The sequence below is a fragment of the Lithobates pipiens genome, unplaced genomic scaffold, assembly GCF_037356315.1.
Source record: "Lithobates pipiens isolate NorthernLeopardFrog02 unplaced genomic scaffold, aLitPip1_a1.2 Scaffold_22, whole genome shotgun sequence".
Lineage (NCBI taxonomy): Eukaryota > Metazoa > Chordata > Amphibia > Anura > Ranidae > Lithobates > Lithobates pipiens.
Window position 1 is genome coordinate 335348703 of NW_027507784.1, and position 27141 is coordinate 335375843.

Consider the following 27141-nt stretch of genomic DNA (forward strand, 5'->3'; position numbering starts at 1 on the left):
CAGTTTAAGGTTATACCTCTTTTCTTCTAATTTTAATTGGCCACGTGTCTTGTTAAACTCCCTTCCCGCGGAAAAGTTTTATGCCTATTGTGGGGTCACCACAATCGGTCCTCAGGAAGGATGTACTGGAAATGGAGCGAGAACAAAGAAGGGCAACAAAGCTAATAAAGGGTCTGGAGGATATTAGTTATGAGGAAAGGTTGCGAGCTCTGAACTTATTCTCTCTGGAGAAGAGACGCTTGATGGGGGATATGATTTCAATATAAAAATACCGTTCTGGTGACCCCACAATAGGGAGAAAACTTTTTCGCGGAAGGGAGTTTAACAAAACTCGTTTCCACTCATTAAAATGAGAAGAAAAGAGGTTTAACCTTAAACTATGTAGAGGGTTCTTTACTGTAAGAGTGGCAAGGATGTGGAATTCTCTTCCACAGGCTGTGGTCTCAGCGGGGGGAACATCGATAGTTTCAAGAAACTATTAGATAAACATCTGAACGACCGCGACATACAGGGATATACAATGTAATACTGACGTATAATCACACACATAGGTTTGACTTGATGGACTTGTGTCTTTTTTTTACCTCACCTACTATGTAACTATATAACTAGTACAGTATTTGTAAATTAAAATCATATTCCCTCTCAAGCATCTCTTCTCCAGAGAGAATAAGTTATTAACCACAGTAAACCAATCCATGCCTTTGGGTTGTGGTATGTGGCCAGGATACTGACCCTGACAGAAAGATTGACCAATGGCAGATAAAGACATACTTGCTGTCTGGTTATCTCCTTATAATTTAGGCAGTTATATATCTATTCCATCATTTTGTATTTTTGCACTAATTCTGCATTGCCCTATAAGGTTACACCTGGCATCTTTATGACTTCCTTTCATTTTTTACATTATGAGTTTAAGACATTTTATGAATAAAAGTGAAGTTTCAGGTCATTGTGGGTTTAGTGTGCATAGGTATAGCACAACCCTGCTGTTGGTTCTCCAGTCTGACCATAAGCTCGCCATACACTGGTATCAGGACCCAGGTCTGAACCTGCAACCTCTGCTGTTGCTGCTGATGGTGTCTTTTCTTGCTGAGCCACCTGAGATGCTGGATGGCTCCCTGGACAATTTCTTGAATGATCTTGCCTTGAACCTTGTTTCTCTTGATTCTTGAACCTTTTGCTCCTCCCATGAACTTCCTACTTTAGCCATGCCTTTGCTCTTCCTGTTTTCCAGATTACTGTGCTCTCTCCAACCAATATCTTGCTCTTGCCACTTCTGCTGCCGCCTGCCACTTGTTACTAATATCAGGTTGTTTCTCGACTATGCTTCTGCTTGATCCTAACCTGCAACTACTCATTACCAACAACCTTTGGCTTGTTTACTATGTTTCTTCTTGATCCCTACCTGCTATATTTGCTACTGGACCCCAGCTTGCTTACCTCCTGGTGAGGCAATCCTGAGGACCATGACCAAGTACAGCAAAATCCATCTCCTCCATCAGGAGTTCTGGTGAACACCAGTTAGTGCTTAGACCTCACACCTCGGATGAGCCCCCGTCATCCACCAGGGTGACCTGTTTCTGTTCTTGACTAGCTGGTCGGTGGAGGCCTCTCTACTGCTATAGCTACTGGTCTCCAAGCCTGACCCCTGACCCTGACAACCGATTGAAATCCATGTAAAAATGTTTGTTTTTGGAAAGTTTGATTTTCTAAAGTTTAATTGAATATCATTTTTGATTATATTCGCAAGAAAATTCGAAGGATCGGAATGGAAAACTTAAAACTTCAAGGTAGGCTCTTGCTCAGATAGAATCTCATCCCGATAGACTTTCAGACTGTCTATAGAAATACAGAAAGGAGCGCAAGATGAAAATGTGATAAAAGCATCCGCGATAATTTATGGTTGATAAAAAAAAGTCATCCAGCGTGTTTCAGGGGCCAATGGTGGTCCATTACGGCTCAGCAACTGCTGTCAGGTTGTTCCTCCATGAGGAAAGTTCAAAAGTTCAATATTGGTCCTAATAGTAGATCTGTAAAGTCATTGGTTTGGATGGAGTCCATCCTTTTTTAACCTGTTCCCTTATGAATGGGGAGTGCTGTTGCCCCCAAAGAGGGCAATTAAATTAAAATTTACAGCATCATGATGGCCAAGGAACACAGCAGACAGGTCACAGACAAAGTTGTGGAGAAATATAAAGCAGGGTTAGGTTATAAAAATATATCCTAAGCTTTGAACATCTCACGGAGCTCTGTTCAATCCATCATCCAAAATTCATGGCAACTTTGGAGGAGCTGCAGAGATCCACAGCTCAGATGGGAGAATCTGTCCACAGGACAACTATTAGCTGCCCTTTATGGAAGAGTGGCAAGAAGAAAGTCATTGTTGAAAGAAAGCCATAGGAAGTCACATTTGCAGTTTGTGAGAAGCCATGTGGGGGGCACAGAAAACATGTGGAAGAAGGTGCTCTGGTCAGATGAGACCAAAATTTTACTTTTTGGCCGAAAAACAAAACGCTATGTGTGGGGGAAAATTCACACTGCACATCACCCTGAACACACCATCCCCACCGTGAAACATGGTGGTGGCAGCATCATGTGGTGGGGATGCTTTTCTTCAGCAGGGACAGGGAAGCTGGTCAGAGTTGATGGGAAGATGGATGGAGCCAAATACAGGGCAATCTCAGAAGAAAACCTGTTAGAGTCTGCAAAAAAATTGAGACTGGGGCGGAGGTTCACCTTCCAGCAGGACAACAACCCGAAACATCCAGCCAGAGCTACAATGGAATGGTTTAGATCAAAGCATATTCATGTGTTAGAATGGCCCAGTCACAGTCCAGACCTAAATCCAATTGAGAATCTGTGGCAAGACTTGAAAATTGCTGTTCACAGACGCTCTCCATCCAATCTGACAGAGCTTGAGATATTTTGCAAATAGGAAAAAAAATGTCCCTCTCTAGATGTGCAAAGCTGGTAGAGACCTCTCCAAAAAGACTTGCAGCTGTAATTGCAGTGAAAGGCAGTTCTATAAAGTATTGACTTCGGGGGGCGCCATACAAATGTACCTCTCACTTTTCACATATTTATTTGTAAAAAAAAAAAAAAAAACCATTTATCATTTTCCTTCCACTTCACAATTGTGTGCCACTTTGTGTTGGTCTATCATATAAAATCCCAATAAAATAAATTTATGTTTTTGGTTGTAACGTTGACAAAATGTGGAAAATTTCAAGGGGTATGAATACTTTTCCAAGGCACTGTAGTTGTTAGTTAGGTTTTCTGTTTGTTCAGTTGCTTAGTTAGGTATTCTGTCACTGGGGTTTTTTGTTCACTTTTATCTTTATGTTTGATGTTTGCTGGTGTTTGGATGGATTTTGGTTTTCTGTAAACTAATCTTACTTTTATTATACAGTGGGGGTTATTTACCAAAGGAAAATCCACTTTGCACTGCAAGTGCACTTGCAAGTGTAGCGGGGTCTCTTTAAGGACTATAAAACTACTGTTCCCAGAACCCCGCTGGTTCCCAGGATGTTTTGAGTTATGCCCCAGAGACTTATGGGGGAGGGCATATAAGGAGGGGGAGAGGCCTAGTTCGCTCTCTTTGGACACCCCCCTCTCTCCTAGCAAGAGGAGGTCTGTGCTGAACTGCTGGAGGCACGAGGCCTAAAGCCTGGGCCTTGTGCTCTTTTCCAAAGAGCCCTCTGCCAGCTTAGCTGCACCTGAGAGACATTTTCTCATCTTTGCTGCAGTACACCAGAAGGATTGAAGACTCGGAGATCGGTGGATTCCTGATCCTAGACGAAAAGGCAGAGAAAACGGACTTGGACTTGTCCGGGTGGTGAGAGCTGTTTAAAGACAGATGCTTTATCTTTATTATTCGTTTGGATTACAAAGTTGTTCTTCAAGTGCACCACCAAAAGATTGCTAGCGAATATTGTTTCACTGGACTTCCATCTAGATCAGTCAGGCCTGACTGCATAGGTAGATAGTGTTGGGTGTTAGTTTACCCATGCAGGGAAGTAGCTGAAAAAGGGCAGCGTTAGAGTTGCATAGCAATACTTTATTATGCTGATTACTCTGTTTATCTTTATTACTGGTTACTGCAGGGACCTGATTATGTGTTGCAATCCAAATGATTGATTCATGTTATTCCTTTTATAAAAACAATAAGTAAAGTGAGTTATATACTTTCAAGGATTGTCTATGAGCTTGAGTTATCCACCCACGCACACACACACATATTTAGAGTATAAGCGGTTTAATGTGTATTGATAGATACTAACTGTGACAAAGTGGGTAGTGCAGATTGCCGGGGGGTTGGCGGAGCTGTGCTCAGGACCCAAACCAAACTTGCGGCCCTCTTAAGTGAGGGTATCGCTATACGTGGGGGCTCGTAAATCCGGGATTTCTGAGACAGCGGTGAACACGCCAGAGGTACCGGCATGGACCCACAGGGAGTCAGAGCGTGGTGTGAAGCGGCTAAGGCCGACCCAAGGCAGTCAGTGGTCATTAGCCTCCCAGGGGAGAAATGGTCGACTGAGACCGTAGAGGAGTTAATGAAGTCAGTGTCCCTAGACCATTAACCATGGGTGATGGAGATAAAATCAGACCCAGACATCTCATATCAGTACGCGCTAGTGGAATACTGGGATGGGATGCCGGAGGCTTGCAAGCACAACTGTGTACGGACACAAGACAACAGATCCTATAGGTTGGTGCACGCAACAAAGGAGGAGCCATCGCCAACGGGATCACCGCAGGCTGCGGCCCGTACCTCACCCGAGAGTCTCAGATCAGCACCGGCCACCCTTAGCGCAGAACTGTGTGCTGTCCTGGGGGAGATTGTGGCCCGGTGCAAGAAGGATCCCACAGATTACCCGATGTCGGGGTACAGAAAACTCCGGATGTTTTCAGGGAGGAAACCTGTACCTTCGGAAGAAGAGGGATTTGAAGAGTGGTTAGATAGCGCAACTCAGGCACTAGAGGAATGGGAAGTTCCAGAGCGCAGAAAGAAGCAGAGGATTGTGGAAAGTCTAAAGGGGCCTGCTCTAGAGGCCGTACGCAACCTGAAGATGAGCAGGACAGACTGTAATGCGCAGGAGTACCTAGATGTACTACAGATTGTGTTTGGTGGGAGAGAGAAAATCTCTGAGCTTGCTTATCAGTTAGAGCATTGCTATCAGAAGAAAGGTGAAAAACTATCAGACTACATGGGACGTTTAGATAAAATCCTGCATAGGATGATCCTAATGAAGGGGATCAGCCCAGGACAAGTAGATGAGGCCTGTGCTCAACAGGTACTGAGGGGAGCTCAACCCATGGATCCTATTGCATGGACACTGCGTGCTCGACTGGATGGGAAGAATCTGGAGTACACTGACCTCATCCGAATGATCAGAGAGGAAGAGTACCTACTGGAAGAGAAAGGGAAGAACATCTCACCGAGCCCGTCAAACAACCGGTAGCAATAGTTACACCGGCCATGACTCCCGCTAGAGATAAGGAGGTGAACACTTTTAAGTTACAGATGTGCCAGGTGATAGAGATGTTGACTGCTATGATGGCGAAAGGTCAAGGGGGAGCCGAGAAACCAAGTCCTAGGAAGGAGTTGTTTCCAGATACACCAACACCAAGCCCCACTCGAGACCGAGAAGAGATGCTATGCTACAACTGCGGGGGCAGTGGCCACTTCGCCAGTAGATGTTCAAGTCCCAAGAAGAAGAAGATAGATAACCGCCAGCCGGCGGGAAACTTCAGAGGGCCCCGGTGAGGGAGTCAACCGGGTGCCCATGCCTTTCAGTGAACTCCAAACTGAATAGAAGGAAGAGAGAGAGAGAAAACCAGATCCCTCAGAAGGAATGTCTACAAATAAGAGACAATAACACCCCTCAGCGGGTTTGTACTCCCATTACTGTGGGGAGGGTCAATGCATACCAGGTTCGAAAAAGAATAAAGTCTAAAACCAACTGGATGAAGACGGGTCGCCAGAAGAGGGTGGCCTCAACCCGGCCCTACCCAGAAGAATTGGTCGGTCCGTCCCCCACTGTCTCCATCCTGGTGGAAGGAGTCTACACGAAGGCCCTCCTGGACACTGGAGCTCAAGTGACTTTGTTGTACAGAGACTTCTATGATAGACACTTGAGCCATTTGCCTATACAGAAGATAGAAGAGCTGGAGATATGGGGCCTGGGAACTCAGAGTTTCCCCTACGATGGTTACCTGCCCATAAAGCTGACCTTCGATCCATCTGTGGCGGGGAAAACAGAGGTGTTTGACACCCTGGCAGTTGTGTGTCCTAGACCGCCCGGGGCCAGCAAGATGTCCCTCCTCATAGGGACCAATACGGATCTGGTGCAAAGACTTCTGACCCCTCTAGTGGAGACGAGTAACCATCAAGATCCCAATATCCATCCCATGCTGAAGACAGCCTACCAACGGTTGGTCCTAGAGCTGAAAGACCCCAGGAGAGGGGATAGGGAAGGTGTGGAGACTTGGGAGAGAGAGAGTGGTGCTGCAGCCGGGAGAGGTAGCCTGCCTCAGGGCCACGGTGAAGCTTACCTGGGAGCAGCCTGGCCCCTTTGTCATGCTGGAATCCGATCCAAGGGAGGATCACTCAGGCCTGGAAGTGATACCGGAAGTGATTTCAATCAAGGCCCTGAAGAAGGCTCGAGGAAGAGTCCCAGTGAGTGTGAGAAACCCTACGGAGAGACCCATAGAGATCCCTGCCAGAATGCTGTTGGGGCAGGTGAGTCCTGCGGCCCCAGTCAGCTGGTCAGAAGTAAAAGGAACGGGTGAAGGAGGAGATGTTTGGGAAAAACTTTCCATGGAGAACCCGGACCTACCTGGAGCCTGGAAGGAGAGAGCCAAGGCCCAGCTGACTAGATGGGAGAGGATTTTCTCAAAGGATGAGTTTGATGTGGGATGTGCCAGGAGTGCCACCCACCGAATCCGCCTCCAAGAAGACAAACCCTTCAGGGAAAGGGTTAGGCGGGTCCCTCTAGCTGATCTGGAGGATCTGAGGGAGCAGCTTGCGGAGTTGAAGAAGACTGGTGTAATTCGGGAGTCTAGAAGTCCCTACGCCTCCCCCATAGTGGTGGTCAGAAAGAAGAATGGGTCGTTGAGGCTTTGTATCGACTACAGGACTCTCAACAGGAGGACCATCCCTGACCAGTATACCACACCGAGAATAGAGGATGCCCTACAGAGTTTGTCTGGTGCCAAGTGGTTCAGTGTAATGGACCTCAAGAGTGGGTACTACCAAATCCCCATGCACCAGGAAGACCGAGAGAAGACAGCTTTCATAACCCCAGTGGGATTCTTTGAATTCAACAGAATGCCTCAGGGCCTGTCTGGAGCCCCTGCTACCTTTCAACGCCTCATGGAGAAGACCGTTGGAGACATGAACCTCATAGAAGTCCTTGTGTACTTGGACGATGTCATTGTCTTCGGGAAGACTTTGGAAGAACATGAGGCCAGGTTGGAGAAGGTGTTGAGAAGACTCAGCGAAGAGGGACTCAAGCTTTCTCCCGAGAAGTGCCGGTTTTACCAATCCTCTGTGAACTATCTGGGACACATAGTGTCTGAAAAGGGAGTGGCTACAGACCCTGAGAAGTTGGAGGCAGTTACCTCTTGGCCAAGACCGACAACAGTCACAGAGCTCAGATCTTTCCTGGGGTTCTGCTCCTATTATAGAAGATTTGTGGATGGGTTTGCCCGGATTGCCAAGCCACTAAACGAATTGCTCAAGACTGAAGGAGAAGAGGATGGCTTGGGACCCAGGAGGGCCGGTGAGTCGGTTCAAGATCAGTGGAGCCCAAGGTGGGAAGAGGCTTTCCGAACCTTGAAGAGGAGCCTTACCGCGGCCCCAGTCCTGGCCTATGCCGACCCCACCAGACCATATGAGCTACATGTCGATGCCAGTCATGAGGGCCTAGGCGGAGTGCTCTATCAAGAGTATGAAGAGCAGCTGCGACCAGTGGCCTATGTGAGCCGGAGCCTGACTCCCTCGGAGAAGAACTACCCCACTCATAAATTGGAGTTCTTGGCCCTCAAATGGGCAGTAGTAGACAAACTGAAGGACTATCTCTATGGGGCGGAGTTTACCGTAAAGACAGATAACAATCCTCTGACCTACCTCTTCACTACTGCAAAGTTAGATGCAACCGTACACAGATGGTTGGCTGCATTATCCGGATTCAACTTCAGTCTAAAGTACAGACCAGGGGCTGGAAATAGGGATGCAGATGCCCTGTCCCGAAGATCTCATGTCATGGTCAATGACTGGGAAGACTGGACCCAGGTAGCACCGGAAGGAGTGCGAGCACTCTGTCAGGGTGCTGAGTTTCAAGCAAGAGGGGGCCCCAGAGCAGAGGAGATAGGAGTCACCGCAGTGGGAGTCCCTCGACCCTACTGTGGGGTAACTCAACTAGCAGAGGAACTCCTGCCAAAGCTGTCCAGAAAGGAGCTGAGCTATGACCTATTGGAAGACCCCATGGGGAGATTGGTCCTTGAAGCTTTGGAGAACGAGAATCCAGAGGGACTTCGACATCACCCTTCCAAGGAGGCTCGCCTGCTGAGGAAAGAGTTGGATAAGCTACAGGTACATCAGGGAGTGGTCTACCGAAGGGGCCCCTCTGATAACTCAGAAGATAAGTGGCAGTTGTTTCTCCCAGAGAAGCACCGAGAGACGGTACTAATTGCCTTACATGACCAGCATGGCCATCTAGGGGCGGAGAGAACTTTTCAGCTTGTCAGAAGGCGGTTCTATTGGCCCTGTATGAGGGCAGAAGTGGAGGAATATTGCCGTTCTTGTGCACGATGCATCCAGAGGAAGACTCTACCCCATCAAGCTGCCCCAATGGGCCACCTACAGAGTCAGGGTCCAATGGATCTGGTGTGCATTGACTTTCTCTGCCTCGAACCCGATTTGAGTGGATTGGGAAATGTTCTGGTGGTAACCGATCATTTCACCCGTTATGCCCAGGCTTTCCCCACCAAAGACCAAAAGGCCTCCACTGTGGCCAAGGTGCTCATGGAAAAGTACTTTGTCCACTATGGATTACCACAGAGAATCCACTCAGACCAAGGTAGGGACTTTGAGAGTCGTCTGATCCGGAACCTACTGGACTCATTGGGAGTAGAGAAGACCAGGACTACACCTTATCATCCACAAGGAGATGCCCAACCTGAGAGGTTTAATCGGACCTTACTAAACATGCTTGGAACTCTAGAGACAGAGAAGAAGCAACACTGGAGCCAACACATATCAGCTTTGGTGCACGCTTACAACTGCACCACAAGTGATGTGACGGGTTACTCCCCCTTCCGGCTCATGTTTGGGAGAGAAGCAAGATTGCCGGTGGATCTAGCCTTTGGCATTTCCCTAGACCATGCCTCTGCTACCTCCCACAAGGGATATGTGGACCGACTTAGACACAATTTGAAAGTGGCCCATGAACGAGCTCAGGCGGCTTCGGACCAAAGGGGAGCCCGCAACAAGAGGAACTTCGATCTGAAGGTTCGAGTGCAAGACCTGCAGCCTGGGGACCGTGTACTGCTACGTAATCTGGGGATCCCTGGGAAGCACAAGCTTGCTGATAGATGGAGATCGGAGCCCTATGTCATTTGCAGAAAGCTACCTGGATTGCCTGTGTATAAGCTAAAACCAGAGGGGAAAGTGGGGCCCTTGAAGACTTGGCACAGGAATCATTTGCTCCCGCTTACTGAAGCAGTCAGAATACCTCCAGTGAGAAATCCACCTGAATCTGTTTCCATTCTGGATACCCCGGGACCTAGCACTCGGTCTCAGACCTCCCGGGTTAGAGATGGACAAGATTCCCAACGAGGTGAAGGTGGAAGAGGAGAGCTTGAGTGGCTGTGGCCTTCATCAACTCCAGGAAATTCTGCCATAGATCTCCCACCTACTGAGGATACACAGGATGGGACACTGAACCCAGAAGCTACAGAGTTCATTCCATCTAGTGGTGTGCCTGAAGGCTGGGAAGATATCCCTAGCATTTACTCAGAAGAGGAAGGAACCGATGTTCCAGAACCAGTGATGCTGTCAGAATGTGTTCCTGAAGTAGAGCCTGTGGCACCAGAGCCTGAAGTCCCAAGAGAACAGAGAGCTCGCCTAGTTGTGAGACCCCCCAAGAAGCTAACCTACTCTCAAATGGGGGAGAGCTCTGAGGACTCTGTTGTGACTGCTAGAAGAAGTGCTGAACGCTCTAATCCTTCCACTGACCATTTGGTGGAGGGCAACCCCAGCTCACTCTCTGGCACAGTTAGGCAGGCCACTCATGTCAGTGTGACCTGTGGGACAGGGAATCCCACCTCTGAGTTCTGGTGGAAATTCCCTGTACCAACATCATACCCAGCACTTTCAAAATTGGTACAGGATATGTGTTAAAAGTTTATCTTTGGGGACCAAAGAGTTTAAGTGGGGGGAGTGTGTAGCGGGGTCTCTTTAAGGACTATAAAACTACTGTTCCCAGAACCCCGCTGGTTCCCAGGATGTTTTGAGTTATGCCCCAGAGACTTATGGGGGAGGGCATATAAGGAGGGGGAGAGGCCTAGTTCGCTCTCTTTGGACACCCCCCTCTCTCCTAGCAAGAGGAGGTCTGTGCTGAACTGCTGGAGGCACGAGGCCTAAAGCCTGGGCCTTGTGCTCTTTTCCAAAGAGCCCTCTGCCAGCTTAGCTGCACCTGAGAGACATTTTCTCATCTTTGCTGCAGTACACCAGAAGGATTGAAGACTCGGAGGTCGTGGATTCCTGTTCCTAGACGAAAAGGCAGAGAAACCGGACTTGGACTTGTCCGGGTGGTGAGAGCTGTTTAAAGACAGATGCTTTATCTTTATTATTCGTTTGGATTACAAAGTTGTTTTTCAAGTGCACCACCAAAAGATTGCTAGCGAATATTGTTTCACTGGACTTCCATCTAGATCAGTCAGGCCTGACTGCATAGGTAGATAGTGTTGGGTGTTAGTTTACCCATGCAGGGAAGTAGCTGAAAAAGGGCAGCGTTAGAGTTGCATAGCAATACTTTATTATGCTGATTACTCTGTTTATCTTTATTACTGGTTACTGCAGGGACCTGATTATGTGTTGCAATCCAAATGTTTGATTCATGTTATTCCTTTTATAAAAACAATAAGTAAAGTCAGTTATATACTTTCAAGGATTGTCTATGAGCTTGAGTTATCCACCCACGCACACACACATATTTAGAGTATAAGTGATTTAATGTGTATTGATAGATACTAACTGTGACAAAGTGGGTAGTGCAGATTGCCGGGGGGTTGGCGGAGCTGTGCTCAGGACCCAAACCAAACTTGCGGCCCTCTTAAGTGAGGGTATCGCTATACAAGTAAAGTCGCTGTAGATCCGAGGGGGACATGCAAGGAGAATAAAAAACAGCATTTTAGCTTGCACATGATTGGATGATAAAATCAGCAGAGCTTCCACTCATTTCAGATCTACCCCTTAGATTACACTTTCAAGTGCACTTGCAGTGCAAAGTGGATTTGCCTTTCGTAAATAACCCCCAGTGTCTCACAAAAGTTAGTACACCCCTCACATTTTTGTAAATATTTTATTCTATCTTTTCATGTGACAACACTGAAGAAATGACACTTGTCTACAATGTAAAGTAGTGAGTGTACAGCTTGTATAACAGTGTAAATGTGTTGTTCCCTAAAAATAACTCAACACACAGCCATTAATGTCTAAACCGCTGGCAACAAAAGTTAGTGCACCCCTAAGTGAAAATGTCCAAATTGGGCCCAATTAGCTATTTTCCCTCCCCGATGTCATGTGACTTGTTAGTGTTACAAGGTGTGAATGGAGAGCAGGTGTGTTAAATTTGGTGTTATCGCTCTCACTCTCTCATACTGGTTACTGGAAGTTCAACATGGCACCTCATGGCAAAGAACTCTCTGAGGATCTGAAAAAAAAAAGAATTGTTGCTCTACATAAAGATGACCTAGGCTATAAGAAGATTGCCAAGACCCTGAAGCTGAGCCAAGACCATACAGTTGTTTAACGGGAGAGTTTCCTCAAGACAGGCCTTGCCATGGTCGACCAAAGAAGTTGAGTGGCCGTGCTCAGCGTTATATCCAGAGGTTGTCTTTGGGAAATAGATGTATGAGTGCTGCCAGCATTGATGCAGAGGTTGAAAGGGTGGGGGAGGGGGTCAGCCTGTCAGTGCTCAGACCATACGCCGCACACTGCATCAAATTGGTCTGCAAGGCTGTCGTCCCAGAAGGAAGCCTCTTCTAAAGATGATGCACAAGAAAGCCCACAAACAGTTTGCTGAAAACAAGCAGACTAAGGACATGGATTACTGGAACCATGTCCTGTGGTATGATGAGGCCAAGATAAACATATTTGGTTCAGATGGTGACAAGCGTGTGTGGGGGCAACCAGGTGAGGAGCACAAAGACAAGTGTGTCTTGCCTACAGTCAAGCATGTTGGTGGGAGTGTCATGGTCTGGTGCTACATGAGTGCTGCCGGCACTGGAGAGCTACAGTTCATTGAGGGAACCATGAATGCCAACATGTACTGTGACATACTGAAGCAGAGCATGATCTCCTCCCTTCAGAGACTGGGCCGCAGGGCAGTATTCCAACATGATAACCACCCCAAACACACCTCCAAGATGACCACTGCCTTGCTAAAGAAGCTGAGGGTAAAGGTGATAGACTGGCCAAGCATGTCTCCAGACCTAAACCCTATTGATCATCTGTGGGACATCCTCAAACCAAAGGTGGAGGAGCGCAAGGTCTCCAACATCCACCAGCTCTGTGATGTCATAATGGAGGAGTGGAAGAGGACTTCAGTGGCAACCTGTGAAGCTCTGGTGAACTTGATGCCCAAGTGGGTTAAGGCAGTGCTGGAAAATAATGGTGGCCACACAAAATATTGACACTTCGGGCCCAATTTGGAAATTTTCACTTAGAGGTGTACTCACTTTTGTTGCCAGCGTTATTTTGAGGCGACAGCAAATGTACACAGTTATACAAGCTGTACACTCACTACTTTACATTACACAGAAAATCAGAAATGATGGTGATGTTTCCTTCAGGCGTGTTCCAGTGCCTGTATGACCTCCCCTTCCAAAGTGCTACAAAGTAACCGTGGGCAATTATAAAACATTCACGCAGCCGGAGAAACCTGTGATCGGAGAGAAGGTAACAGGTAAATGAAAATGAATTTTAACAGAAAGCTCCGCATGCTTCAGAGGCAGATGGCAGCCCGTTATGGTGACCGGGTACTATGATGTAAAACCAGCACTCGGTTACCGGATCATGAAATAATATTCTGATTCCATAAGACAGCTGTTCAGGTTTCATTTGATGCAATGATGCCCCGGGACGGTGGTTTGTTTTCATGGAGGGAAGCAAAGGGGAGTCACGAGGAATCACCGGCGGAGAGAGGGGGGGTCTCAGCATGATGCGTACCGACAGCCAATGTAATAGAGGCCGTGCGCGGTCACACCCTCGTCTGTTCCAATCTATCTCCAGGCACGCATGCTGGAGCTGTGTGTGGTGCCCGTGCACGGAGGGCTATTAACAAGACAAATTGTCCTGACAGTTAAGAATTAGGCCTGTCCAGCACAGCACCTTCCACACTGAACCTGCATACATACAGGCATGGAAAGCGGGGGGAGGGGAGGGGAGAGCCGGAGAAGGGGTGGCAGGTCACTGGCAGCAAATGCAAGATAAAATGACAGCAAAGGCTGAACTCCGGGATAGGCAAATATTGTCTAAATACAAGAGATGTGTGTTTGTACTTTAACCGCTTCAATACCGCCCATCTTCACCCCCTTCCTGCCCAGGCCAATTTTCAGCTTTCAGCGCTGTGACACTTTAAATGACAATTGCGCGGTCAGGCAACACTGTACCCCAAAAACATTTTTTTTGCACAAAAATAGAGCTTTTTTTTAATGGACTGAGCCTCTTTCCACTTAAAGCGGGAGTCCGCCGTTTTTTTTTTTTTTTTTTAAAAGCCAGCAGCTACAAATACTGCAGCTGCTGACTTTTAAAATAATGACACTTACCCGCCCAGCGCGCCCGCGATGTCGGCACCTGAAGTCGATCTCTCGATCGTCTCTCGGGTGCTGCCGCCGCCATCTTGGGTATGGGAATCAGGAAGTGGAACCTTTCGGCTTCATTTCCCGGTTCCCAACTGCGCATGTGCGAGTCGCGCTGCGCAATAAGGATGGTCCCCGCTGTCTCTGGGATCCGTGTGTTTCCCAGCAGGCAGCGGGGGACCTGCGGAAAGGGGCGTACCTTCTGCAGAATCTACGCCCGAAGTGGGTGCAGATACCTGTACTGTACAATGCCAATTGTGGCGCCGGAGGGGGGGAGGGTTCCAATGAGCGGAAGGTCTACTTTAGGGTGGAGCTCCGCTTTAAGAACCAAGCTTCTTTTTTAGGTGTTAAAAAAGAATCCCTGATTTTTATTTTTATTTTCCTAGAAAATTACTTAGAAAAAAAAATGTATAATGTTTGGGGGTTCTAACAACCTAGATAATAAAATAGCGGCTGTTGCAATACTCTCTGTCACACCGCACTTTTTTTTGGAAAAAATACACTTTTTTAAATTAAAAAATAAGACAACAGTAAAGTTAGCCCAATTGTTTTTTTTTAATATTGTGAAAAATAATGTTACACCGAGTAAATTGATACCCAATATGTCACGCTTCAAAATTGCGCCCGCTTGTGGAATGGCGACAAACTTTTACCCTTAAAAATCTTCATAGGAGACGTTCAAAAAATTCTACTGGTTGCATGTTTTAAGTTACAGAGGAGGTCCAGGGCTAGAATTATTGCTCTCGCTCTACTGATCGCGGCGATACCTGTGGGGTTTGAACACCGTTTTCATATGCAGGCGCTACTCATGTATGCGTTAAAAAAAAAAAATCTTATTTATTTTACCTTTTATTTTATTTTATTTTTTTTTTATTTTTTTTTAATTGTGTCACATTTATTCCTATTACAAGGAATGTAAACATTGTAATAGAAAAAAAAGCATGAGAGGACCTCTTAAATATGAGATCTGGGGGGTCAAAAAGACCTCAAATCTCATATTTACACTAAAATGCAAAAAAAAATAAAAAAAATAATTGCCCTTTAAGAGCTATGGGCAGAAGTGACTTTTTGACGTTGCTTCCGCCTTGCAATGTCATGGAGACGGGTGGGGGGGGGGCCATCTTCCCCTCACTCGTCTCAATGCCCAGCCAGTAGAAGGACCCGATCACCTCCGCTGCTGCCGATGGCTCCGGTAAGTGGCGGAGGGCACCGGAGCGTGACGGGACCGGAGCGTGACGGGAGGGGGGGGGCTCTCCCGCTGCCGATAAAAGTGATCTTGCAGTGAATCCGCTGTAGAGACCACTTTTGTCTTAAAGTGGACCGCCGGCTGAACACGAGGATACTGGGGTTATGGCAGCTTGCTTCAGTCATAACAACGTTATCCTCCTTCAAAGTAAGGATGTATATCGAGGTGTGGCGGTCCGTTAGTGGTACTTTTTTCTATTAAATAAAGCCATTATAAATAGAACATTGACAACAATATTTTTTTTTAAAATAAACATAAACCTTATAAACAATTGAAATATAGTTGTATGATGTTTGGCTCATACAAATATGTTCCTTTAAAGTATTATTATTATTATTATTATTAATAAAGCATCATGATCAATACAGCCTGCTGTTATGATAATGGTGCAGAGAGTAATGCCCCAATGGAAAGAGTCCAATGGAGCCCACACATGGTCGGATTTTCCGACAACATGATCCGATCGCACATTTTCCATCGGAAATATATATACAGTTGTGCTCATAAGTTTACACATATTTTCCCTTTAAATAATTTTATATCAAATCAGCAGTAGTGAGCAGCATCCAAGTTGCCCCATAAAGAAAGCCCAGTCGCTTCCCAGTAATAATATATATATATATATATATAAAGTTAAATTTAGTGAGGATTTTCATGCCATGCTTTGAAATAAGAAGTCTGAAGCTCCCGCTGTTTCCTTTTAATCAGCTCTGGTATTATAATGATTAGACTAGTGAAAGCAATTCGTCTCCACATTTAACGGGTGGGGGGGGGGATAAAAAATAAAGTTCTGTTTGGTATTCCTGAGGATTTTACAATGCAAATGATTATTCTGGCTTGGGCTCAGCAAGAGCTGAATTACCGAAAGAAGTACGAGTCTCTGGGAAGGGCAAGATTATAAAGCTTTGTTTTTTTTGTTTTTTTGTATCTCCTTCGACTATATAAAATAAAGTGGAACTCCGGCCTTCCCTTCAGTCTTGCACAGTTGCACCGGCTCCTCTCCTGGACCAAAATGGATTCCTCTGATTTCACTGCACACTGCGAGTTTCTCACAATGTGCATCAGAGGGCAAGTCAGATAGAGCCCCTCCTCATTTCTGAGCTAGAGAACATCCAGTACAGTTGGTGGCTGTTTTTTTTGGGGGAGCGGCAACAACCTCCCCGTGCGCTATTGCCAGTCGGTCCGGCACTTACCCAATCCTGGCCGGTGGCAGGCAGTGTGGCGCAGCAGCACGGCTTCGAGTCATTTCCTCCAATGGCGGCTTCCAGCTCCTCCCCTCCTCCTCCTAGGCCAATAGGCCTGTTCTTTCAGCCAATCGGGTGATCGGTGCCAAAACTCGCTGCCTGATTGGCCGGGAGGAGGATCAGTACTACAACAGCAAATATTGATTCTCTACAGTAACACACCTGGGTGGGATCGGAGCCCACCCTATATTGAAGCCTATTAGAGTCTCTGGCTCTAATTGGGGCTTCAAAAAAACAGCCTCTCTGCATTGGAATCCATGTGCCGGTGTCCTGAAAGGGGCGGACACATGGATAGGGGAGGTGGCGATGGACAGGGGTGGGGTGGCACCCTTAATTGACGGGCCACCCCTTGTGAGGTATCATCCCTTTCTTCCACAGTCCCTTTCATTCATTGGGTTTAGATTATTTTTATCCTGGAGGCCCCATGGGGGCATTACTTAGGGTGGTCTGCATGCAAATACAGCCTGCCTAGGAACTCCCACTCCTCCAGACCCTCCCACTCACCCATTAAGGCATTGCCATATTTGCATAACTCCTCCCAAGAGCCAGCACCCTGATTACATCAGGACTGGGGACGCTTGAGAGGAGTACGGAGGTCGGGTGCTGAGATGTTTTTAGGAAGATATGTATAAAACTGAGGAGGCCCTTCCCACCAGCCATGAGTTTGATGCCATTCTCTACATCTAGTGATCGGCTCATTAGTAATCAGGGTGATTACTAATTACTAAGTGATCAGGGTGGCTCTAAACATTTACAGTACTGAAATGGACCACCCCCTAGTCCCCCCATCCCCCCACAGTGGTTGCTGGGCACTCCTATTCCCCCGGGGAACCCAGAACCGCAGTAAATGGCCAGGTCAACTTCACACAGAGGAGATGGAGGAACATCCTTTCCCTGATCTCTTCTGTGGCACAGTTATACTCACTGTGGAACCTAAAGAGTTAATACTCAGCATTGTGTAAAAAAAGGCTGTTTGATCCTGTCTCCTCTGATCCTCCCCTTCTTCCACTGTCCCCAATATATGCAAGCTGCACATGCTCAGTTTGGTGTGTATTGCTAGAGATCAAAATTCGGTACCACATCCCATTTATACAAAAAAGAGAAAGGAAAGAAGGGGCAGGCGGGACTTTTAAGGTACCAAGGAGTAGAAAAAACAATCAATTTGGAAAAATATAGATTTTATTTAAAAAATGATTTTAAACTCTCAGTAAACATTTACTAGAGGCACGTATTATTTCTTTGGACATATACAGACACTTTTTACTCTACATGTTTCACTCAGAGGAGCTTCTTCAGGAGTTTTTTGAGAAGAGTCGCATGAAGTATTATATACTATAAGAAAAACAACAATTGTAAATGAATAGGCTTAAAAATTGCCATGGATAAAATCACATGGCATGTCAATAAGACACACCTGTGTATATTTTATAGAGAAATAATCATACATTTTATACAGAATAATGATGAACTGAAAAGGAATGCCTACCGGATGCTTGTATTCATAAAACACTCATTTTAGATGCATAGACTGAAGCCAGGATTTACAAAAATGGGAAGACCTTTTGTAACCAAAGAGAGAGAGGATACATTAAAACATATATTCATATAATTTAAATTAAAATTTGAATGATCCTATAACTTAAAAGTCCTGCCTGCCCCTTCTTTCCTTTTTTTTTTTCAGACATACACTATAAAGTATTGGGACACCTGCCTTTACACGCACATGAACTTTAACCACTTTCAGCCCCGGAACCATTTTGCTGGCCAAAGACCATTTTGCTGGCCAAAGGCTGCGTCGCTTTAACTGACAATTGCGCGGTCGTGCGACGTGGCTCCCAAACAAAATTGACGTCCTTTTTCTCCCACAAATAGAGATTTATTTTTGTGGTATTTGTTCACCTCTGCGGTTTTTATTTTTTGCGCTATAAACAAAAATACAGCGACAATTTAAAAAAAAAACACATTATGTTTTACTTTTTGCTGTAATAAATATCCCCAAAAAATATATAAAAAAAAACTATTTTTTCCGCAGTTTAGGCCGATACGCATTCTTCTACATATTTTTGTTTAAAAAAAAAAAAAATCGCAATAAGCGTTTATTGATTGGTTTGCGCGAAAGTTATAGCGTCTACAAAATAGAGGATAGTTTTATGGCATTTTTATTAATCATTTTTTTTACTAGTAATGGCGGCGATCTGCGATTTTTATCGGGACTGCGACATTATGGCGAACACGTCGGACAATTTTGACACATTTTTGGGACCATTGGCATTAATACAGTGATCAGTGCTATAAAACTGCATTGATTACTGTAAAAATGTCACTGGCAGTGAAGGGGTTAACCACTAGGGGGCAGGGGAGGGGTTTAGTGTGTCCTGGGGAGTTTTTCTAACTGTTAGGGGGGCGTGGCTATGAATGACACTTCATTGATCATAGCTCCTGATTACAGGGAGCTATGATCAGGGACACTGTCACTAGGCAGAACGGGGGGATGTTTGTTTACATTAGCATCTCCCCGTTCTTCAGCTCCGTGAGACGATCGCAGGTATCCCTGTGGCGATTGAGTCCACGGGACCCGAAACCCGACCCACGGAGTTCCTGGCAGGGTCACACGCGCCATCTGCGGCGCGCGCGTGACCACGCGGTGGCAAATTCAAAGGGGTGTACCTGTACACATGCGGCGGTTGGCAAGTGGTTAATGTCATCCCAGTCTTAGTCCGTAGGGTTCAATATTGAGTTGGCTCCGCCCTTTGCAGCTATAACAGCTTCACCTCTTCTGGGAAGGCTGTCCACAAGGTTTAGGAGTGTGTATGTAATATGCAGTACAGTGCATAAAGCACAGCAGTCTGCGATGTGTAACATTCAACATATAATTTTGTGTACAAGGATTTGGAGTTTGTAACATACAACAGAATCTATAAGGTGCAGGGGTCAGGAATATGTGAGGTACATCACAGCTTATTTGATGCTGGAGTTAGGCGAATGTAACATACTGTGCATGAAGCAGAACCATCTAGAGCAGTGATGGCAAACCTTGGCACTCCAGATGTTTTGGAACTACATTTCCCATGATGCTCATGCACTCTGCAGTGTAGTGAAGCATCATGGGAAATGTAGTTCCAAAACATCTGGGGTGCCAAGGTTCGCCATCACTGATCTAGAGTGTTTAGCAGTGAACTTTGGGTACAAGGATTTGGAGTATGTAACATACAACAGAATCTATAGGGTGCAGAGGTCAGGAATATGTGAGGTATATAGATTACTACGGTGAGGACGATGTAACATGCAGTACAGTGCACAAAGCATAGCAGCCTTCAATGTGTAACATTCAACATAGACTATTGGGTACACGGAGTTTGAGTGTGTAACATACAACAGAATTAATAGGGTGCAGGGTTCAGGAATATGTGAGGTACATCACAGGTGACATGTACACTGCCGAAAAAAATTATTTGTTTCATTCTTTTTTTTTTTCTTTCATTTTCTGGGTCAATTCGTAAATTTGAAAATTCGAAAATCCGAAAATTCGAAAATCCATAAATTCGAAAATTTCTAAATCCGTAAATTCAAAAATTCGAAAATCCGGAAATTTGAAAATGTGAAAATCCGAAAAAAAGAAAGATAATCAGAAAATTAAAAAAAAAACGAAAATTGGAAAATCTGAAATAACTAACTGATAATAAATGAACGATTAAATTATAGGTATTGGAATTTCCTTTCAAATTTGGCTGTTAGTGAACAAATTTATCTGAAGTTACGAATTATCCAAAATAATGAATGCCGCATCTAAACGAATGGAACTGAATGGAAATAAATAATAATAAAAGGTGTTTTATTATTATTATTGTTTATTATTATTAGTTTGTAACGTTCCATTCGTTTAGATGTGGCATTGGTTATTTCAGATAATTCGTAACTTCGGATAAATTTGCATTAGTTGCGTTCACTAATAGCCAAATTTGAAAGGAAATTCCAAAACTTATAATTTAATAGTTAAGTTATTCTTAGTTAATGTGAAATAATAATTAACTATTAAACTATAGGTTTGGTTTTGGTATTTTCTTTCAAATTTGGCTGTTAGTGAACGCAACGAATACAAATTTATCTGAAGTTACGAATTATCTGAAATGACGAATGCCGTATCTAAACAAATGGGACATAACAAACTAATAATAATAAATAACAATAATAATAAAAATGTTTTATTATTATTTATTTTCGTTCCATTTGTTTAGATGCAGCATTCGTTATTTCAGATATAAGTTATCATTAGTTAGTTATTAATTCAGATTTTCGGATTTTCGGGTTTTCAAATTTTCGGATTTTCTTTCTTATTTCCAGATTTTCGTTCTTTTGAATTTTCGTTCTTGTTTTTGGATTTTCGAATTTCTGAATTTTCAGATTTTTTGAACTATCGAATTTACAAATTTTCGAATATGCAAATTTATGAATTTTTGAATATTCAAATTGCCGAATATTCGCAAACATTTGTTAAAGGGGTTTTCATTAATTCAGATATTTGTGAATTAATGAATTTGTGGAAAACCGAACGAATCGCACATTTCTACATAACAGCTTATAGAATGCTGTGGTCAGGAGTTGGTAACATGCAGTACAGTGCACAAAGCAGAGCAGTCTTGAGTGTATAATATTCAACATAAAATTTTGGGTACAAGGATTTGGAGTATTTAACATGTAACATATAGCAAATAGCAACATACAACATAGTCTAAAGGGTGCAGGGGTCAGGACAATGTGAGATACATCACAGCTTATAGCATGCTGCAGTTTTTATTTGTTTTATTTTTTATCGTTAGAAACTTCGTTGCTTTTGCTTTTGTTTTGGTTTTTACTTAAAACATTATTGTAGTTTAGTACTGTAATCCATTCACACAAGGGCAACACGAGTTGCAGTGTGACTTTGGGAGGCAACTTGGACACGACTTGAGTATGAATCACAGCGCGCCTTGGGGCGACTTCAACATGACTTGGAGCGACTCACAACACGACTTCAAGTTTCCCCCAGGCCAGGCGACTTTGGCCAATCACAGAATAATCAGCTCTCGAAGGGAAACTCCACACCAAATTTTAAATAAAAAACGGCATGGGAACCCCCCACACCGAAAAAACGGTCCACCCATAATCCATACCAGACCCCAATCCAAGCACGCAGCCCGGCCAGTCAGGAAAGAGGGTGGGTACGAGCGAGCACCCCCCTCCTGAACCATACCAGGCCGCATGCCCTCAACATGGGGGGGTGGGCGCTTTGGGGAAGGGTGGCACCCTGCGGCCCCCCACCCCAAAGAACCTTGTCCCCATGTTGATGAGGACAAGGTCCTCTTCCCGACAACCCTGGCCGTTATCGGAATCCGGGAGCCCCCTTTAATAAGGGAGCCCCCAGATCCCAGCCCCCCACCCTATGTGAATGAGTATGGGGTACATCGTACCCCAACCCATTCACCTGGGGGGAAAAAAGTGTCAATAAAAAAAACACACTACACAGGTTTCTAAAGTAATTGATTAGGCAGCTCCGGGGGTCTTCTTCCGACTTCGGGGGTCTCTTCCGACTTCTCCGCTCTCTTCAGCCTCTTCTCCCGCTCGAGCTGCCTAATAAATTACTTTAAAAATCTGTGTAGTACGTTTTTTATTGACACTTTTTTCCCTCAGGTGAATGGGTAGGGGTACGATGTACCCCATACTCATTCACATAGGGTGGGGGACGGGATCCGATAAGCCCCCCCGCCCGCAGACTCCGACAACCAACCAGGGTTGTCGGGAAGAGGCCCTTGTCCTCATCAACATGGGGACAAGGTGCCTTGGCAGGGCGCCCCCCTTTCCCAAAAGCACCCACCCCCCCCCCCATGTTGAGGGCATGCGGCCTGGTACGGTTCAGGAGGGGGGAGGGGGCGCTCGCTCATCCCCACCCCCTTTCTGACTGGCCGGGCTGCGTGCTCGGATAGGGGTCTGGTATGGATTTTGGGGGGGCGTTTTTTCGGCGTAGGGGGGTTCCCCTTAAAATCCATACCAGACCTAAGGGCCTGGTTTGCCCTCCATGCCGGTTTTTAATATTAGAGAGGCAACTTTTCCTATAAAGTCGCTTAAATATAGATAGAGATCCAACTTGGAGGTGACTTCCATTGAATTCTATGGTACAAGTCTCCTAGAAGTCGGATTGAAGTAGTACAGGAACCTTTTCTGAAGTTGGAGCGACTGCAGTAGTGTGCATTAAGACGGATCCATTCACTTACATAGATTTTTTCATGTAGCGCGACTTGAGGCGACTAGGGGAGACTTGGGGCGACTTGAAGTCGGATCCAAAGTTGCCCCTGTGTGAATGGACTACCATGTGCGGTATTTATTTATGTGAAATGCTGTTATTAACAATAGCAAGAAATTGTTACCGAATCCCTCTGCCAGTTTCACCATGCTGTCATATTTTTTTTTTTTAAACAAACCTAAAAAGCGTAAAATGTAATTTATTTTTTATACGATTTTCCCTCCGCCCTCCAATATAAAAGAAAAGACTCACCAAGACATCGCTACGCTCTGCTTGGATATCCGTTTTAGTCTGTTGGTGAATTTAGTTGACAGATCTGCTCAGGACAACGGTTTAATATTTGTTTTATAAGGATGAATATTTTGCAGATATAAAAATGGAGATTTATAAACTCAGAGGCTCCGGCAGGAACAATATAAGGCGCCATTGTTTATACTGTTTCTGCAGAGAGGAGACTCAGCAATTTTGCAGAATATATTGTCTGGGTATGGGAGTGCAGGGCTGGAATGGAATGCTATTATTCAAGGTTTCGCTACTGAATTTGGATTTTGGACACCTGGTGGTGAGCTGTAGGTACGCTTCTGACTCTGAAAATTGAACTGTAGCTCTTTAGTATTCAGCGTTTGGTCTTGTGGGACATGTTAGGATGGGGCCTTGCGAGGCTTGAGATACTTCACCCTTGTTTCCACTGTGCTTCGTCACATGACCTTACAGGTCGCAAGACCAGGCAAGCAATGAAAAGCATCACTTGTTCTCCACTATGCCACTCTTCAGTGGAGGATTATCTCATAATACATGGCAATCTCTATGTTTATTTTGATTCTGTGGCCACCAAACAGATTTCTAGGCCTAGGTACCTGGGGCACATTTCGTGGGTTTCCTCCTTGGTGTGTCGGATCGGCAAGTGCAGTTCTTTACTATGGGAGGGTTGATGCAGCCAGTACCAGGACAGGTTTGTCTTGTGACCAGGGCAAGTATGCGGAACTGCACCCCATCCCTATGTCCATTCTCTTTCCCCTTGCTCCACTTTGCCGAGGGCAGCCACCCCTCCTGCCCACCCCTTGTCCCGGCCCTAGATGCAGCTATGCAGGAGCACCTATATAGCATTAAAGTACCTGAATGTACAAACCCTAGGAGTAGATCAGTTCATAACTGAGGGACGTTGTTCCAAGCTTCTTCTTGTCTTTGACATGTGATATGACACATAGCTGTGTGAAAGCCTGGGAGGACTTCTCACTTGGGAGTGGGTGCCAAAACACAAACCCAAGAAGCAGGGTGGTCTAAAATCAGAGGAAGGTATCCCAAGTGCTTCCTTGTCTGTGACTTGACATATAAAACTTAGCTGTGGGAAAGCCTGAGAGGACTTATTCTCACTTGGGCATGGGTCTCATTCTGTGTTTGAGGTCTGCTAAGCATTTTACATGGATGGGGACCTTTACTGGGGGGCTGATTTTTACTTGGGGGGCTATTATGTGTGTTGTATCATTGATCTGCTCAGGATGCCCAAGAATGCTCTATGTGCTTTCTATTTGGTGGGTCAGGTCAGCAAGGGCACTTTATTGTTGCCAGGTCACTGCAGCTATGCAGGAGCAGTACTAGACCTGGTCAAACCACAGAAGTAGAGCGGTTGAGAACTGAAGTTTCCTCAAACTTTTTCTTGGCTTTGACTTGATATAACACATATACAGTATATGACACATAGCTGTGGGAAAGGCTGGGAGGACTTTTTCCTCACTCTGTTTCTGAGGTCTACTGAAGATTTACTTGGGCAGAGACTTTTTCTGGGGGGGGGGGATTTTTACTTGGGTTTGGGGGTGGGCATTCATGTAAGCTGTATCATTGCTCTTCTTAAGGTGCTCAAGGATGCTTCATCTTTTTCAGGGTATCTCTTGGACACATTTCTCACAAATAATGTTATTTGACCAGAGAAGGAGCGAGTTTTTGACTTGCTTAAAAGAAGGTCTCTTGGTGGTGAAGCGGGGCTTGTGCTGGCGAAGCAGAACCCTGTGTGGCAAAGGGAACTTGATCTTTGAGCCATGGAACTGCTTGATGGCAGGTCTGCGACACTTGTTGGCAGAAATCACCTCAACCTTCATGATCTGAATAGCATGGGCATGAGCACGATGGTGTGCACACATGTCCAGCTGTAGTCAAGTCTCTGTACTCTCTGTATGTGTGTGTTCCACTATGAGAGTCATAGCATAGCCAGATGCCAAAGTTCTTCACTTTCAGTGGAGATTTCTCAAAAAGTTGTCCGCAATACACAATCTCTCCAGATGCCTTCTTCATCTTTTTTCAGTTGAGAGACAAAGTACCAAAAACGAGACTTTGCAACAACATGGTTGGGGGCGAAAATTTGCATAAGGTAAGGAGGTGGAACAGGTGCCTTGACAGTAGGCAGACTGCGCCCAATGACTTTGTACTTCCTTAAAGTGCCAAACGCCTTCATGCTGCCTCAATCAGTGCTGCCGAGCGAAACAAAGCCTCTTGGACACATTTTCATGGGTTTTCTTCTTGGTTGGCCAGGTCAAGAAGTGCACTTCACCAGTATGTAGGAGTTCTTTCTTGACATAGCTTCAGCTATACAGGAGAACCTACATAACTATAAAGTGCCTGAACTGTAAAAACCCCAGATCAGATCAGTTCAGAACTGAGGGAAGTTCTCCCTATTTTTGGAGGAGAACCATTATGGAGATAAAACTCAATTGTATTTTTGCCACAATCCCAATTATATCATATACAAAATGGTAAGTACCCCGGTACTAGAGGGGAAATTAAAGGGTGAACTTTTTGAAAAGAATATACAAATGTATTAGAAAAATAGAAAAATGTATTACATAAAATCCCTGTCATAAACAAACATGACAGTGATATACAATATTCATGTGTAGCATATGTGCAAACACAACACAACACAACACTTCTCCTGTAGCCCGACACGCTTCAGGATGTTCAAAGTAAATCCCTTCTTCGGGGGCATGAAGGTCGGAAATGCTCTGAAACAAAAATAACAGATCAAATATAGACTGAGGGAAGTTCTCTCGAGCTCCTCCTTGGCTTTGACATGTGATATGACAAATACCTGTGGGAAAGCCTGGGAGGACTTCTTATCTGGTAATGGTTGCCACTCTGTTTCTAAGGCCTGCAAGGAATTTTATTTGGGTGGGGACTTGTACTAAGGCATTTATCTTTATTTGGGTGGGGGCTATTACTAAGGGGTTTATCTTCATTTGGGTGGGGGCTATTACAGTTATGGGGTTGGAGAATGCAACCATGGTTCATGTTACACCCTAAATATTGGTATTACTTGAAACACGCTATTAAAGGTGGACTATGCCTTTAAAAAGGTTGTGATCTTTTTGGGACAAAAAACAAATATCTAATGTGAATTTGTTGAGTTATAGCAATCTAATTTAAGGTAAATGAAAGGCTCGGGTTGTTGTTTTTTTTTTCATCTTAATTAGTCACTGAATTAATTAGTCTTGATTGTTTTCTCACAAAGTGCTTCTTAAGAAGCAAGACATCGCAGGGATCTTAGCCTGCAGTGCTCTATGGGAAACAGGCTCTTAAGTCCCATTGGAAGAAGTTATTATTTGTGCTAATCATATAAAAAACAAAAGTTGTGAATGACTTGGGTTTATTTAAAGAAGAACTTCAGCTATCAACAAAGTTTAGGTAATCATTTCCTGGAGCAATTGTAGATTGGGATTCAGGAATCGACCAATCTTTGCCTCCAACTGAGATCATGCCAGCACATGCCTTTGAAATGATCTGGCCACCATTGGATAACAAATGGAATACAAATATTTCAAGGATAGTCCTGCAATGTATTCATTTCATGAAGTGGGGGTGGAGATGGATGTTTACGTAGACCTTTATTAGTAACATGGCAACAATAAATTCCTCACATGCCATTAAATATGGCAACAATCCACTATTTATCATTAAAATGCAATCCTCTGCCTGTAGAAACATGTCACGTACCTTACAGCGGAGTCAGACTGTTGAGGGTGGCCTCTCGCACGGTTCCGGTCTCCACACCCCTGGAGCTGGTAACAGGGAGCGTGAAGACAACGAAAGGGTGCAGGTGCCTGCAGGTGGAAGTTGAAGACCTGGAGACGCTGGGTCCTCACTGAGGAAGAGGTGTAGATTGGTCACGGAGGTAGGCAGCGGAAGTTCAGCAGGTATGCAGGAAGCACTGCACGTCTAGAACAGGCAAGGTCGGCAACTGGCGGGCAATGCGGTACAGGATCGAGAGGCAGGTGCATAGTCAAGGACGAGCA

General features: G+C 45.1%; 1 protein-coding gene and 1 pseudogene across 1 annotated transcript in view; one reads left to right on the forward strand and one right to left on the reverse strand.

The window, feature by feature from the left end:
* Positions 1 to 27141, forward strand: part of LOC143925079 (contactin-associated protein-like 5) — a 591832-nt gene that overhangs the window by 337351 nt on the left and 227340 nt on the right. The gene's annotated exons all lie outside the window — the stretch shown is intronic.
* LOC143925191 (large ribosomal subunit protein eL20 pseudogene) lies at positions 24736 to 25307 on the reverse strand (annotated as a pseudogene).